General features: G+C 39.9%; 1 protein-coding gene and 1 non-coding gene across 5 annotated transcripts in view; one reads left to right on the forward strand and one right to left on the reverse strand.

Annotated features, from left to right (window-relative positions):
• Positions 1-10,805, reverse strand: part of LOC109466074 (TNF receptor-associated factor 2-like) — a 19,221-nt gene extending 8,416 nt beyond the window's left edge. The window contains exon 1 of one of the 4 annotated variants that reach the window (XM_019763680.1): positions 10,787-10,805. The gene's annotated coding sequence lies outside the window, so the exon portion shown is untranslated. Of the gene's footprint in view, positions 1-1,927; positions 2,030-5,097; positions 5,118-6,345; positions 6,457-10,786 lie in introns of those variants that run through there. The other 3 variants (XM_019763678.1, XM_019763679.1, XM_019763676.1) reach the window with 3 other exon arrangements.
• On the forward strand, positions 8,249-8,320 carry Trnae-cuc. The gene has a single exon. It is a non-coding gene; the product is annotated as a tRNA-Glu (tRNA).
• Positions 10,806-11,213: the final 408 nt, after the last annotated feature.

Genomic DNA, 11,213 nt, shown 5'->3' on the forward strand with positions numbered 1-11,213 from the left:
CGTGCAGTCAACACAAAGGCTAGCACTGAGAAGCGTCTTACCTTTACTGACTCTGCCAAAGAGCTTGAAGTGAAGAAACATGACGGCCTAAAGCATTTAAATCATACATTACGTTACATTTCCTTTTTTAACGTATACCAGGAGTTTTCTAAGAAACGACGGCGGTTGTCATACGGAAACTGCGGGGGATGCCCCTCTCTCCGTAAGCTCATACAAAAATATCACGATGTCGTGTGTTGACCCGGAAACCACAACTTACGCTAGTCAATTTCTGATGGAACTATCCGATGATACTTGATAAACATATCATTTCATCACTGCAATTTGTTATATGTTTGATGTTGGAATGTTAGGGCTACTATTGAGTCTTAGAGACACCAGTCTACCCAAGACGACGTCTAGTCTTTACTCTAATGGAATCTACCAGCGTGCAAATGTGTGACAAACGTTCTAAATATAATCAGGGCGGTATGTTTACATCACAAAGGTCCCTAGTTGTACTCGTGAGGTAGGTATGCCTGACAGGTAACTATTGATGACTTTTAACATTTAGAACATGTGTCATATATGGATAGACGTATAATGGTTTTTGCTGTGAAAAATATCACCTTTGGAAACCGAAATTTACGGCGAAACCCTTTCTCTTCCGATAGTTTTCAGGTGGTAATAGTAGTTTCGACGTAAATTTACCGACTATAGTTACTATTATATTATATTTACCAGTTGAACAATCTTGATTTCTTTTCAGTCTTAACATCTCAAAGTTAACCATACAGTTACATTGCTCTATTGGCTTTTTTGTAGTCAGATCTAGTATACAATGTACCGATACTATTTTAAAGATATGTGTATAGGGCTATCTAACCGCTATTTCGTGGCATCAAAACTACGTCACAATGTAAACAATCACATGGTGTTGTTCGCAAGCGCCATGTTGTACTATGGTACTATTAAAGCTACCTTTGGCCGATTTCAACTTGTACCGGGAGGGAACATTCATGCAGTCTGCGTTAGCGATAAATAGTCAAGACACTCCTTCAGTTTCAGAGTATTGTGCTGTATTTGAAAAATCACAGCGACGACTAAAATGGTTACGTCAGGCTGGTGGATATTACTACACACAACACTGAACCCCGGACAGAGAGTGCCCTCTATAGTCTATTTTGACTGGTACCGGTGATGATGCAATACCTACAAAAACAACATAGCTCACGGTGTAGTCTGGTGAATGCAAACTTGTTTACATTTTTTTTTAAATCACAGTCAATATGGTTAACCTTATTTACCTCTCGAAACAACTGTAACTGAACATGACACACCATACGCAAAGAGGGGATTTTCGTGGATTTTTTTTAAAGTTCTGTTTCCTTGAGGAACTGTTTATGGCAGCCATTGACATGTTCACTGGGCCTGGGGGTTAACCAACTATTCACTGTTTTACACGAGCGTTGAATGTCACTGGCTGCATACATGGATCTCCTTCTGTTATGATCGTTAGGTTCATATTCATAGTGTATTTGCTTTCCACATACGTCAGATTCAGAAACATTTTGAGACACAACATGTTGTCTTTTGTAAAAAAAAGTTCCTGTGTCGACGTCTTTGCTGCATGCGCTGAGTTCTGGTGGGCGCTACCTTTCATGCTTTTTGGTGGGCGGGGGCACTGTGTGGGGGCTAGATTACCCAGGACCTACTGTGACCCCTCCAAGACTCAGTGAGAATTACGTTATGGTAAAGATGAATCACAGTTGTGAATCACACCAGTCGTCATTCTAGGTAGGACATTAGTAAATGTCATGTGTTCAAAGCTGTATTTGACTTGGCGACCACAAGTAATGTTTTCATTGAAACTTGATATGGGACCAATGCCTAAGACCCCATTAACCAACCAAGGACACAGTGACCTTAGAAAGACAGGTGCACTGACCTTACGGTGGCTGTGCACGTCTGACTGTCGTGGTAGACATTGCTGAGACCACCAGTCAGGACACTGTGGGCGCAATTTTCAACTGCGTCACAAGCGCACTATGTCTATGCATATAATAAGTGACGAAGGGGATTCCCCCTTCGTCACATGCATAGACTATAGTGCGCTTGTGACGCAGTCGAAAATTGCGTCCTGACTGGTGGTCTCAGTACAACACGACCGTTCCATTTCGAAGAGGGAAGGGGAATGCCGCCCACACCCGGAAGAAATAATGACACAAGCTTTTACTTGACAGGTAAACGGCCGTATCCCTACCGTTCACATTAAATTTGCCAAGCAGCGTAATTTTGTCATTTGCATGTACAATGTATTACATAAAAAGGGTACAGTTTGTTGAGCTAGAGTCGTGATTGTTGCTTCAAGCGGACGTTGTAGCTAATGTTGGTTGAAACCTTACACTGCATCCACAACCAACTATTGCGTGATCTTCCATTACCAACTATTATCCACTATGAATATTTAACAGTCCATAGCCATGTGGCCTTTTCTACTAGTGGTGATCTGAGGTTTGTACCGGTTAGGATATATCAAAACCAGTAAAACATTTCACAGATCTAGAGTGATCCCCACGCAACAAGTTCATACCGATTGTCGACAATCTATATCCTTCCATAGGGTCAATACAACTCACACATGACACTATCTATTTCGGATATGACGAATACTATGAACAAAACTGAAATGATATCCGATAAGCACGATTTTACGAGTAAAATACTTTCAGAACTAAATAAATAGGATACATAATCAGGTCTAAAATCGTACCTCAGTACTTTGACGTTCCTTGTAGCTATCAGAAAAGGTGGCACAAAAAGCTACTCATTGCCAAATTTTAGGCTATATACAATTTCTGGTCAATCATATGAAGCCACGTATATGCTGAGTCATATTATGTTTTTAGGCTTCTAGAACATTCAATGTTTGACATTGTCAATGACTGCTATGTCATGATGACGTCAACTAAACAGGGTAGGGGCAATTGAACGTAGCAATTGCATTTATGATCTATAGAGACCATATTCTTTATAATATATATCATCCCATCTAGCCTGACTAATTGTGCTCCTGGTGGCCGCCCGCCCCTACGGTTGCAGACTTGCAGCCCCCCAAAAGTGGGTGGGGGTTAACTCCCGGCCGAGAGTGCTTCTGTAAACGCAGGCTACCATCCTATCATGTCAACACATTTTATACACTGTATACATGTAAGGTATAGCTAACATAGCAACGTATTTCCCGTCCAACAGCCTGCTGAGTTCCAAATAGGGGAACACCCTCGCTAAGATCGACGGGAGTTGTGTATTTAACCGCGCGAGGCGGACGACTCCACGCTTGAGGGTCAAGGGTTGCCTGTCTGACGCTGTTGGTAGCCGCCCGCCCATATCTTTCTGCCAAGACCCTGGTTGCTCTATCGTCGATACAAGTCCTTCGAATGGGTTAAGGAAAAACAGGAAGGATTAACAGCTATAGTGGTAGGAAAATCCTTAATATGCTTCCATTCTAACATTAACGATCATTGTGGTTACAATCACTGCACCCTATGACGCACACTAGATAAATTTCACCTGTTTACTATGCACCATATTTATGTAGTTGTTTCTGCACCAGTCATGTGTTTGTTGACCTTCTCGTTCTTGAGTCTGGCATAAGTATTTGTGAACAATGTTAAACTATGCAGCTGAAATATCCTGTGACGTTATGATTATTATTGTCTGTCTAGACATACTACAAAAGATGTACACGTGGCAGGGCGTACGTCCAATGACTCAAAAAACAAATTAGGTATATGTATTTGCACTTCTGTCACAATGTGGCACCTGTCTAGAAAATTTAAACCTACTATTATTTACTTAAAATGCATTTAATGCAGTAATGCATACAGTTTCCATCGTTTTTCCGGTTACATGCATGTACTGGGTGTACTAATTTGCATACGCAGTCCTGCTTCCGCCGTGAACTTCCCATGAATATTTAATGTGTTGATCTGTGTGGAAGGCACATGACTAGTCTCATGTATATACAAAATGTGTGTCAGGGGATTCCCCTGACCAACACAAGATCGACGGCGCCATTTTGTGGCGCAGTAGGAAAAGTATAATTTCTACGAAACTAGTACTGCCTTTGGCAGAGTAAATTCTACGGACATAACTTAGCTAGTTTAGTTATGACCCTGATTGCAAAATTTAGGGGTATAAAAGACACAAAGCTTGAGAGAATTAACTAGATGCATTATTTCAATTCTATGAAGTCTCCAGCTAATGATTCAATGACGTTCACAGAAAGCCTACCAACATCAGTACTAAATCGCCCTGTTTTTACAAGTAAGTTTACAATACAGCTAATCTGAAGAAGTGACAAAAAAATCTGGCACTGGTGCAGGGGAAACATGATGACTTTCAAAGTGATGAGCACCGTGATAGCGTTGCAGTTCGGTGGTCATGTTGCCTTCGTTCCCTTAACAACATTGACTCAATTTGCTGTATTATAAAATTGAAGAATAAATTGAAAAACAGTTGTGGGAGGCACAAATACTCCCCGAGCCGAGCTAACGTGATAAACACGCGCGACTGGAGGCAGAAAAAATGAATTTCGGTATCATATCAATAGATGTCAGCATCTATTCCACGCAAAACCTTGTCACACACTTAACTATCCGTCAGATACCTCGGCAGTACTTGACTTGTCAAATCTTCGCGCAATACTGTTTATCGTTAATATTGACACATTAGCGATAATAAAAGATAAAAATTATCAACAAATGGCATGGCTCTAATTCCAATGGAGCCAAAACAAACATGTAGAACAACAAAGAACAAATACTTTGAAAATATGCTGTTTTCCGTAAATTTAATGATAAAAGGATCATGTCTTTGGGGTTGAGTATATCAAGCAGGTTTCTGTCTCATTATTTTTTTTTGGAAAAAGGTTCTAAGACATTCTAACTATACAAAAGCCACGTCTAGACCGAGAGTCTTATTAGCCATCACAGAGTATGTCAAGTGCCGTCGCATGCACCAGTCTATGGCCTCCATATGGAAATGTATCTTAAGCTTATTCAAATAAATGCGTAATTATGATAATTTATGTGGCATACTTATATATCCTACACGTACCTGATGATATATCTGGATACTTTAGCCGACGTACATGTAAATTCTGCTGTGTAGTCGAAAACACTGTAGCAGACAAATAATGTAAACTATGAACTCCCAGGATGCATGGCTGTAAACTACTAGCATGTAACGTTATAGACTCCAATTTTGTAGTACCTGGTACGTGCTATTCGTGGCTTACGTGCCGTGAACTTCCTGTGGCATTGTAATGTGGCACGTACGTTTTATTGGCATCTGCTTGAAACCAGCTGTATATTTACCATGAAAATGAAGGTATCTGTCTGTCTTTATGTTTGTGTTCTGCTTGTGTTTCCACACACAGTATTTCCTTTCTGGATTGTGACGGTACAAGTGCTAGTATGTTTGTAAGTCTTGGGAAGGCGAAGGGCATGCAGGGTCAAATGTGATCTACCTGGCGGCTGTCGTTCACATCTGGTTTTTGTACCTTTTGTCACATGAAGATGCCAGTTAGGGTCTTTAGGATTTTTGGGTGGCAGGTAGTTTTTGATATCAGGAAAAAGATAATTTGCATAATTAAAGGGGACATTCCATAATTCCTCTGTTTTACATAATAAGACTTCGTGACACGTAACACATGTAATGTATGATTAACGATAATCGACATTAATGGATAACGACATTAACGATACAACAAGGAGGTTAGAGAGAGAGAACATGACCTCAATGTTTATATAACGTTATATTGGAACCGCAGAAATACAGATAGACAGGCATGCAGAGTAGACACCTCCCCCCCCCCCCCGCCAAAATCACTCACTTTAGGTAAAGTAGCTATATAACCTACTACCAAACAATCATACACCGTAGTAAACACATCCAATCCAACATCGGATAGCTGAGAAACAGAGGGGCGGAAGCCGTGCCCAGAAACAGTACGTTGGGAGCTGTGTCCCAGTTCATGAATACGTGGCTGGCTGCACAGAGGCAGCCATGTTGTTTGAACAGCTCAAGCATGTAAGAGCTAGTAGTAGGGGCGTAAATTTGCACGTCGTGGTTCTGCCACTAAATGTATTCTGTTAGAAATACTAAGCATGTGCATGGCAGCCGCATTGCATTCACTACTCAAGTAAGCAATGCATTATGATCAGGAAAGCTGTCTATACTGGTCCTACTCACTAGTAGTAGCATTCAAACATCCATTGAGAACTAGTACTGTGCCATTCCAAATTCCACGGGTGCACTGGCCTGTGTCTAAACACTGAAATCGCGCTGTATATGTAGACTTACCGTCACAAGTTATGATTACACATGTGTAGTACCTATTCCGGATGTTGGGGATGGCGTAAGCTGACGGTGGGCGATGTCGTGGCCATATGGCAAGCTTTTTTACCATTCCGTGAGCGGCCTGTGTCTTTACTAAAACATTTTGCCACGGGCACTAGCTTGCATATAATTTGGAGTCTCAATGTTGAACCATCGGGTAGACGTGAAAGCCTTTCCTACCCTCCCCCTTATAATTTTGTTTCTAAAAGCTATCATTATGTCTATACTTACAACTAATCGAGTTCCATTCTAAAATCAAAGACCAATAAATTTTAAAAGTTACACTCATCCCCGCGTGACAAAGTGAGCTCGCCCTCGGAAAGGGGAATCCCCATTACGTCATGGCATCATGACATCATGAGGAAATACCATTACACAGGAGTGTTCATGTTTGGTTTTGTTTCGATTTCGAAACTAGTATTAAACCTTAGAGGGCTGTATAGTGAACAGAAAAGGGGGGTGATGAGGTTAATTCCATTTCTGAATATAACTTGATATGTCTTCAAATAAGTAACTCATATTATTCCAACTTCACAGGGGCGGTTTTCTTGTTTAAACTCTGTCAAAGAAAGTAACAAGAGGTCGTAGATCACATACCTCCATGAAATATTTGGGGCTTTTGTAACTTTTGTGCTCTAATTAGGGCTGAGACTAGCATAATCTATGTTAAATGATGGACTTTTCAACGATATGAAATTCGTACATGTCATTGTCCAAAGCGCTTGAAGCATTGTGCTGTTTTTAAGTATTTCACATACTAAGCTGCACGCTGTGATTAAAGTTTTCTGGAACTTATTTTGTTATAATTTTGAGACTTAAAGTGATGAAAATTATTGTTAGGCTAAAAGTGACAATATAGCAAAAAGGACCCGCCCCCCCCATACACACACGTGACACACACCAAAAACAATACATCCACTTTTAATGGAGGAAATAAAGAACTTAAACAGGTCTGGATATGTTAAGTACGAAAATCTGTGTCACAGGAAATTTTTAGAAATAACAAATGTAGAAATGACAGAATTTAACCTAAAAGTTTGCAAACAGCATTGCTGAAATTCAGAAATGTTTGATTTTTAAGGACTTCCCATAATTACCGTGACGATAGATGCTGCGATTTAAATATTTTTCTCTCGTTAGATCTAGAATTCACTCGTCGTCTTCGTGCCTAGTCATTTCCTTTGAAATCGAAAGATAACGTATATATAGCTTAAATATCTCACATGTACACTTGGCTATCTCCATAACACCCCTTCAACAAACGCGCGACCTTGCTAAAATATTCTAATTCAAGATAGTTGTAGCCTTACCTTGTCACGGACTGGCAACTCTTTGAATTTGGAAATGTGAATTTCAAATGATAGCGATGTAGACACAAATAAAACTGACGGTCCAGTTCGTTGTGACCTTAAGTCCATACTCCACACACAACAAAACTGAAACCGTTTGAATGTTTATTTAGTTACCAGAGAATGTGGGAAATACTGATAAGACGCCATTCTACTGGTGTTTTGAATACAACGTAATTTCAGATAGTCGTGGATTGGGACTTATTAGCAAACGCATGAAAAACACACACCAATCTATTTCCACCTGTATGACTATTGTAATTAGGGTAATATGTAAATGAACATGTGGAAAGACTTGTTATAGAGAGCTATGCACATATTAGCGCATTAGGTAGGCCCTGATTGGTTGGTGAGAGCAACCAATCAGATGAAGGACTATTGATAGCATAGTCGGTGACCGAGGACCGAGTACGTGTACATGTGTAGTTGTAGCTCTATAGATTAGTATTGTATAACTGATGGTACCTCATCTGTATAATCCTAGACCATTGTTAACTCTGTGTAACTAAGTGCTAAACTCCCATATGGTCTAGTGGTTAGGATTTGGCGCTCTCACCGCCAAGGCCCGGGTTCGATTCCCGGTGTGGGAACCACTGTTATTACACACCATATAATTACTTGCAACAGCGACATAATCATAGATTCAAGGATAGAATATGATAAATTATTACGTACAGGGCAGATTAGCAGAGAGTTAGAATTAATGAAATGGACAACAATATCAGTAGACCATAGTGTGGTCCACATAATGACCCAGTGTGAGTGAAACACATGCTGACTAAAGATTAAAACCATATATCCTTATGTCTGTATTTATGACGAAAAATCAAATCTAACTCCATACCTTAAAACTCGAAATGAAACGGATCCTTTGTGTAGACCTTCTGTGCTTTACTGCAGTTTTATTAAGCATTTCTCTCTTTATATATACATGTACAATCAGTGTTTCCATGTGCAAATATGTTATTTCTGCCCCATAAATTGTTTTAGAAAAAAATCGGGATTTTTAAAGACAGAAACGTTCATAGGAATCCTACCTTACCACACCGAAATTTGGGGGAAGATGAATAGGCTTTCAGCTAGTCACGACACGCAATTCATGTCAATACTAGTCTATAGCACAAATAGGGAAGTAATCACTTCCCCCTTATATCATTTCCGCGCGGCCTATTCAAAATTTTCTTATAGTCGCTAAAAGAGTATATATAACTAGTGGCCTACTCGTCCATGTTGGGTTGATTTTTATCTTACACCAGGGCCGCTGTTACGAATCAGCTAAGTTTGAATAGATGTATGAAAACCCCACAAATAGTATTTTTCCAACCAAGATAACCAATTTATTGTTAAATGATTAAAATGTATTGTAGTATCATATTCCTTTAATATACTCCCAAACAGACTGGAAGTAAGGACTGAGGAATAATCCTATTCAGGTAACAAAAGTTAAGATACATTAAAAATATCATAACTGTATATGCTACGTTAACAATCCGCATTATTTTATATGCTATAGCGGAAAATATATTAAAACTAATGTCAATCTTGCCATAAAGGTAACCTTAGAAACCCCTACCTGGCAACGAAGGGCCCTTGCAGCAGCGGTCTAAGTGAGTGCTTCTGTTTACCTTTGGCGGAGTTTAAGTTAAGTTTGTTTTGTTTTGGTGGTGACTATGGCGATGACCATTAACTGCCATTGTATTGTCTTCAACCAACCGTCGTTAATTAATATTGGCACGAAGTATGTACAGCTCACAAGACACAATAAACGTCAACGATACTCATTTTCATTCCAGGTGTCAAAGCATTATATTATTTACATTTGACTATTGTCTTATTTTTTTTGCCTAATATCACAAAACACAAAAATACATAAACTACTAGTATGTATGTATGTGACATGATACGCTCACTTTCAACGGAATTCAGACCTTACACCTTTGCTCTTTTCGCTTCCTTAGATTGTGAATATTTGATTTAAATGAAGAAGTCACTTTCCTCCCAGCCTTGGTTCTTGCATAATGAGCGGTAAAACAAACTTACGACACTGTCGACATTTGAAATAGATAATTGATATAGGTCTACAGCACTGCAATTATCCAGTTCACCTTCTGGATTCCGCATGGTGAGATCCACTGAGGAAGCTTGTGGTGATTCATCCAATGAAAGCAAATGTCGACACAGAACACACGTTCAGACTTAGACCAGTTTCACCAGACCGGTCACATGTATTCTCACCACCAACGTTTATACGTTTCTGCAGGCACACTGGGGAACAAGAAACAAAACCATGTCCTTTCCGTATACGTGTAGCTAATCCCAAAGTCTGTGTATAAAAACGTTGACGCAACGCCGACACCCGCAAAAACATTTCGTATAGTGCAAGCAATCGTGACAACTGTGTACGAACATGAACAACAACAAGTCGGTCATTATGTCGTCATGACAACAAGTGACGTCAATTGATGGGGATTCCCCTCCTGGGCGGAGCCTAACACACTGGCGTCGGTCACAAGACTCGCAGCTGAAAACAAACATGTTTACATTTGAAGAATAGCGAATGTTCTAGACAAGGGACAAGGGCTGCAAGTGAAACATATGGCCATGGATATCAACTGCTTAAATGAAGTAAAAATCTACACTGTAGGATACGTACGAGTATGTACATTTAATGTGCACACATTTTTTGTTCTGTTCACTTGGAAATAGACATCGACAAGGCACCATGGAGGTATAAAATTTTATACCTCCATGAAGGCACCAAGTGGTTATTGACCGAATTTGTACCGAATTCTACGATGCATAACCAATCATGAACGTCTGTTGGAGGCTAAACCATGTCCGGTTTCCCTTTAATATGCCATCCGTTTTCAATCTCATCTCAACTTGTGAAATGGAATACAAGAGTTGGTAAAGACAGATCTTTTTGAATTCACAGTACTGAAAACCAAACCTTAGACTCAGGATCAAGCTAAGGCTAAGTGAGGCAATGTCACCTTTGGCGCTACTCTACCCTGTTCGGATTCAGGGTCATTGCTGGAATAAGAAAATGCGCCAACCTCAGTGGGTAGTTGTGCACGCCTGCTTCAGGTTGATCACGTGACCCCCAACAGTCAAGCACATTTAACTGTTCTTAAATTTAGGGTGTGTTTTTTTGATGAATTCTTGCTGCGTCATCATCTGAAAAAAAAACTGAAAAAAATATGCAGGTGGATAGCATAAGGGGATTCCCCTGCACACTGCGCATGCGTGTGACAAACTTCAGTCCATTTATGGAGACGTTGTTCCACGTGAATGCGCAGAACTGTCAATTATTTATGAATGATTTTTTTGCGAACCCAACAAGTGCCAAAATGCTTGGTTTTCCTGTTAAATTTACCCTAAATTAGCACTGATACAACCGTTTGTGCTATATACACTTCAAACGACAAAAGAAACAATGTCGTTGTCGACGATGTATGTATCTGTATCTGTATAGCCGGTATA

Source organism: Branchiostoma belcheri, unplaced genomic scaffold (assembly GCF_001625305.1).
Source record: "Branchiostoma belcheri isolate BF01 breed outbred unplaced genomic scaffold, Haploidv18h27 scaffold16, whole genome shotgun sequence".
Taxonomy (NCBI): Eukaryota; Metazoa; Chordata; class Leptocardii; order Amphioxiformes; family Branchiostomatidae; genus Branchiostoma; species Branchiostoma belcheri.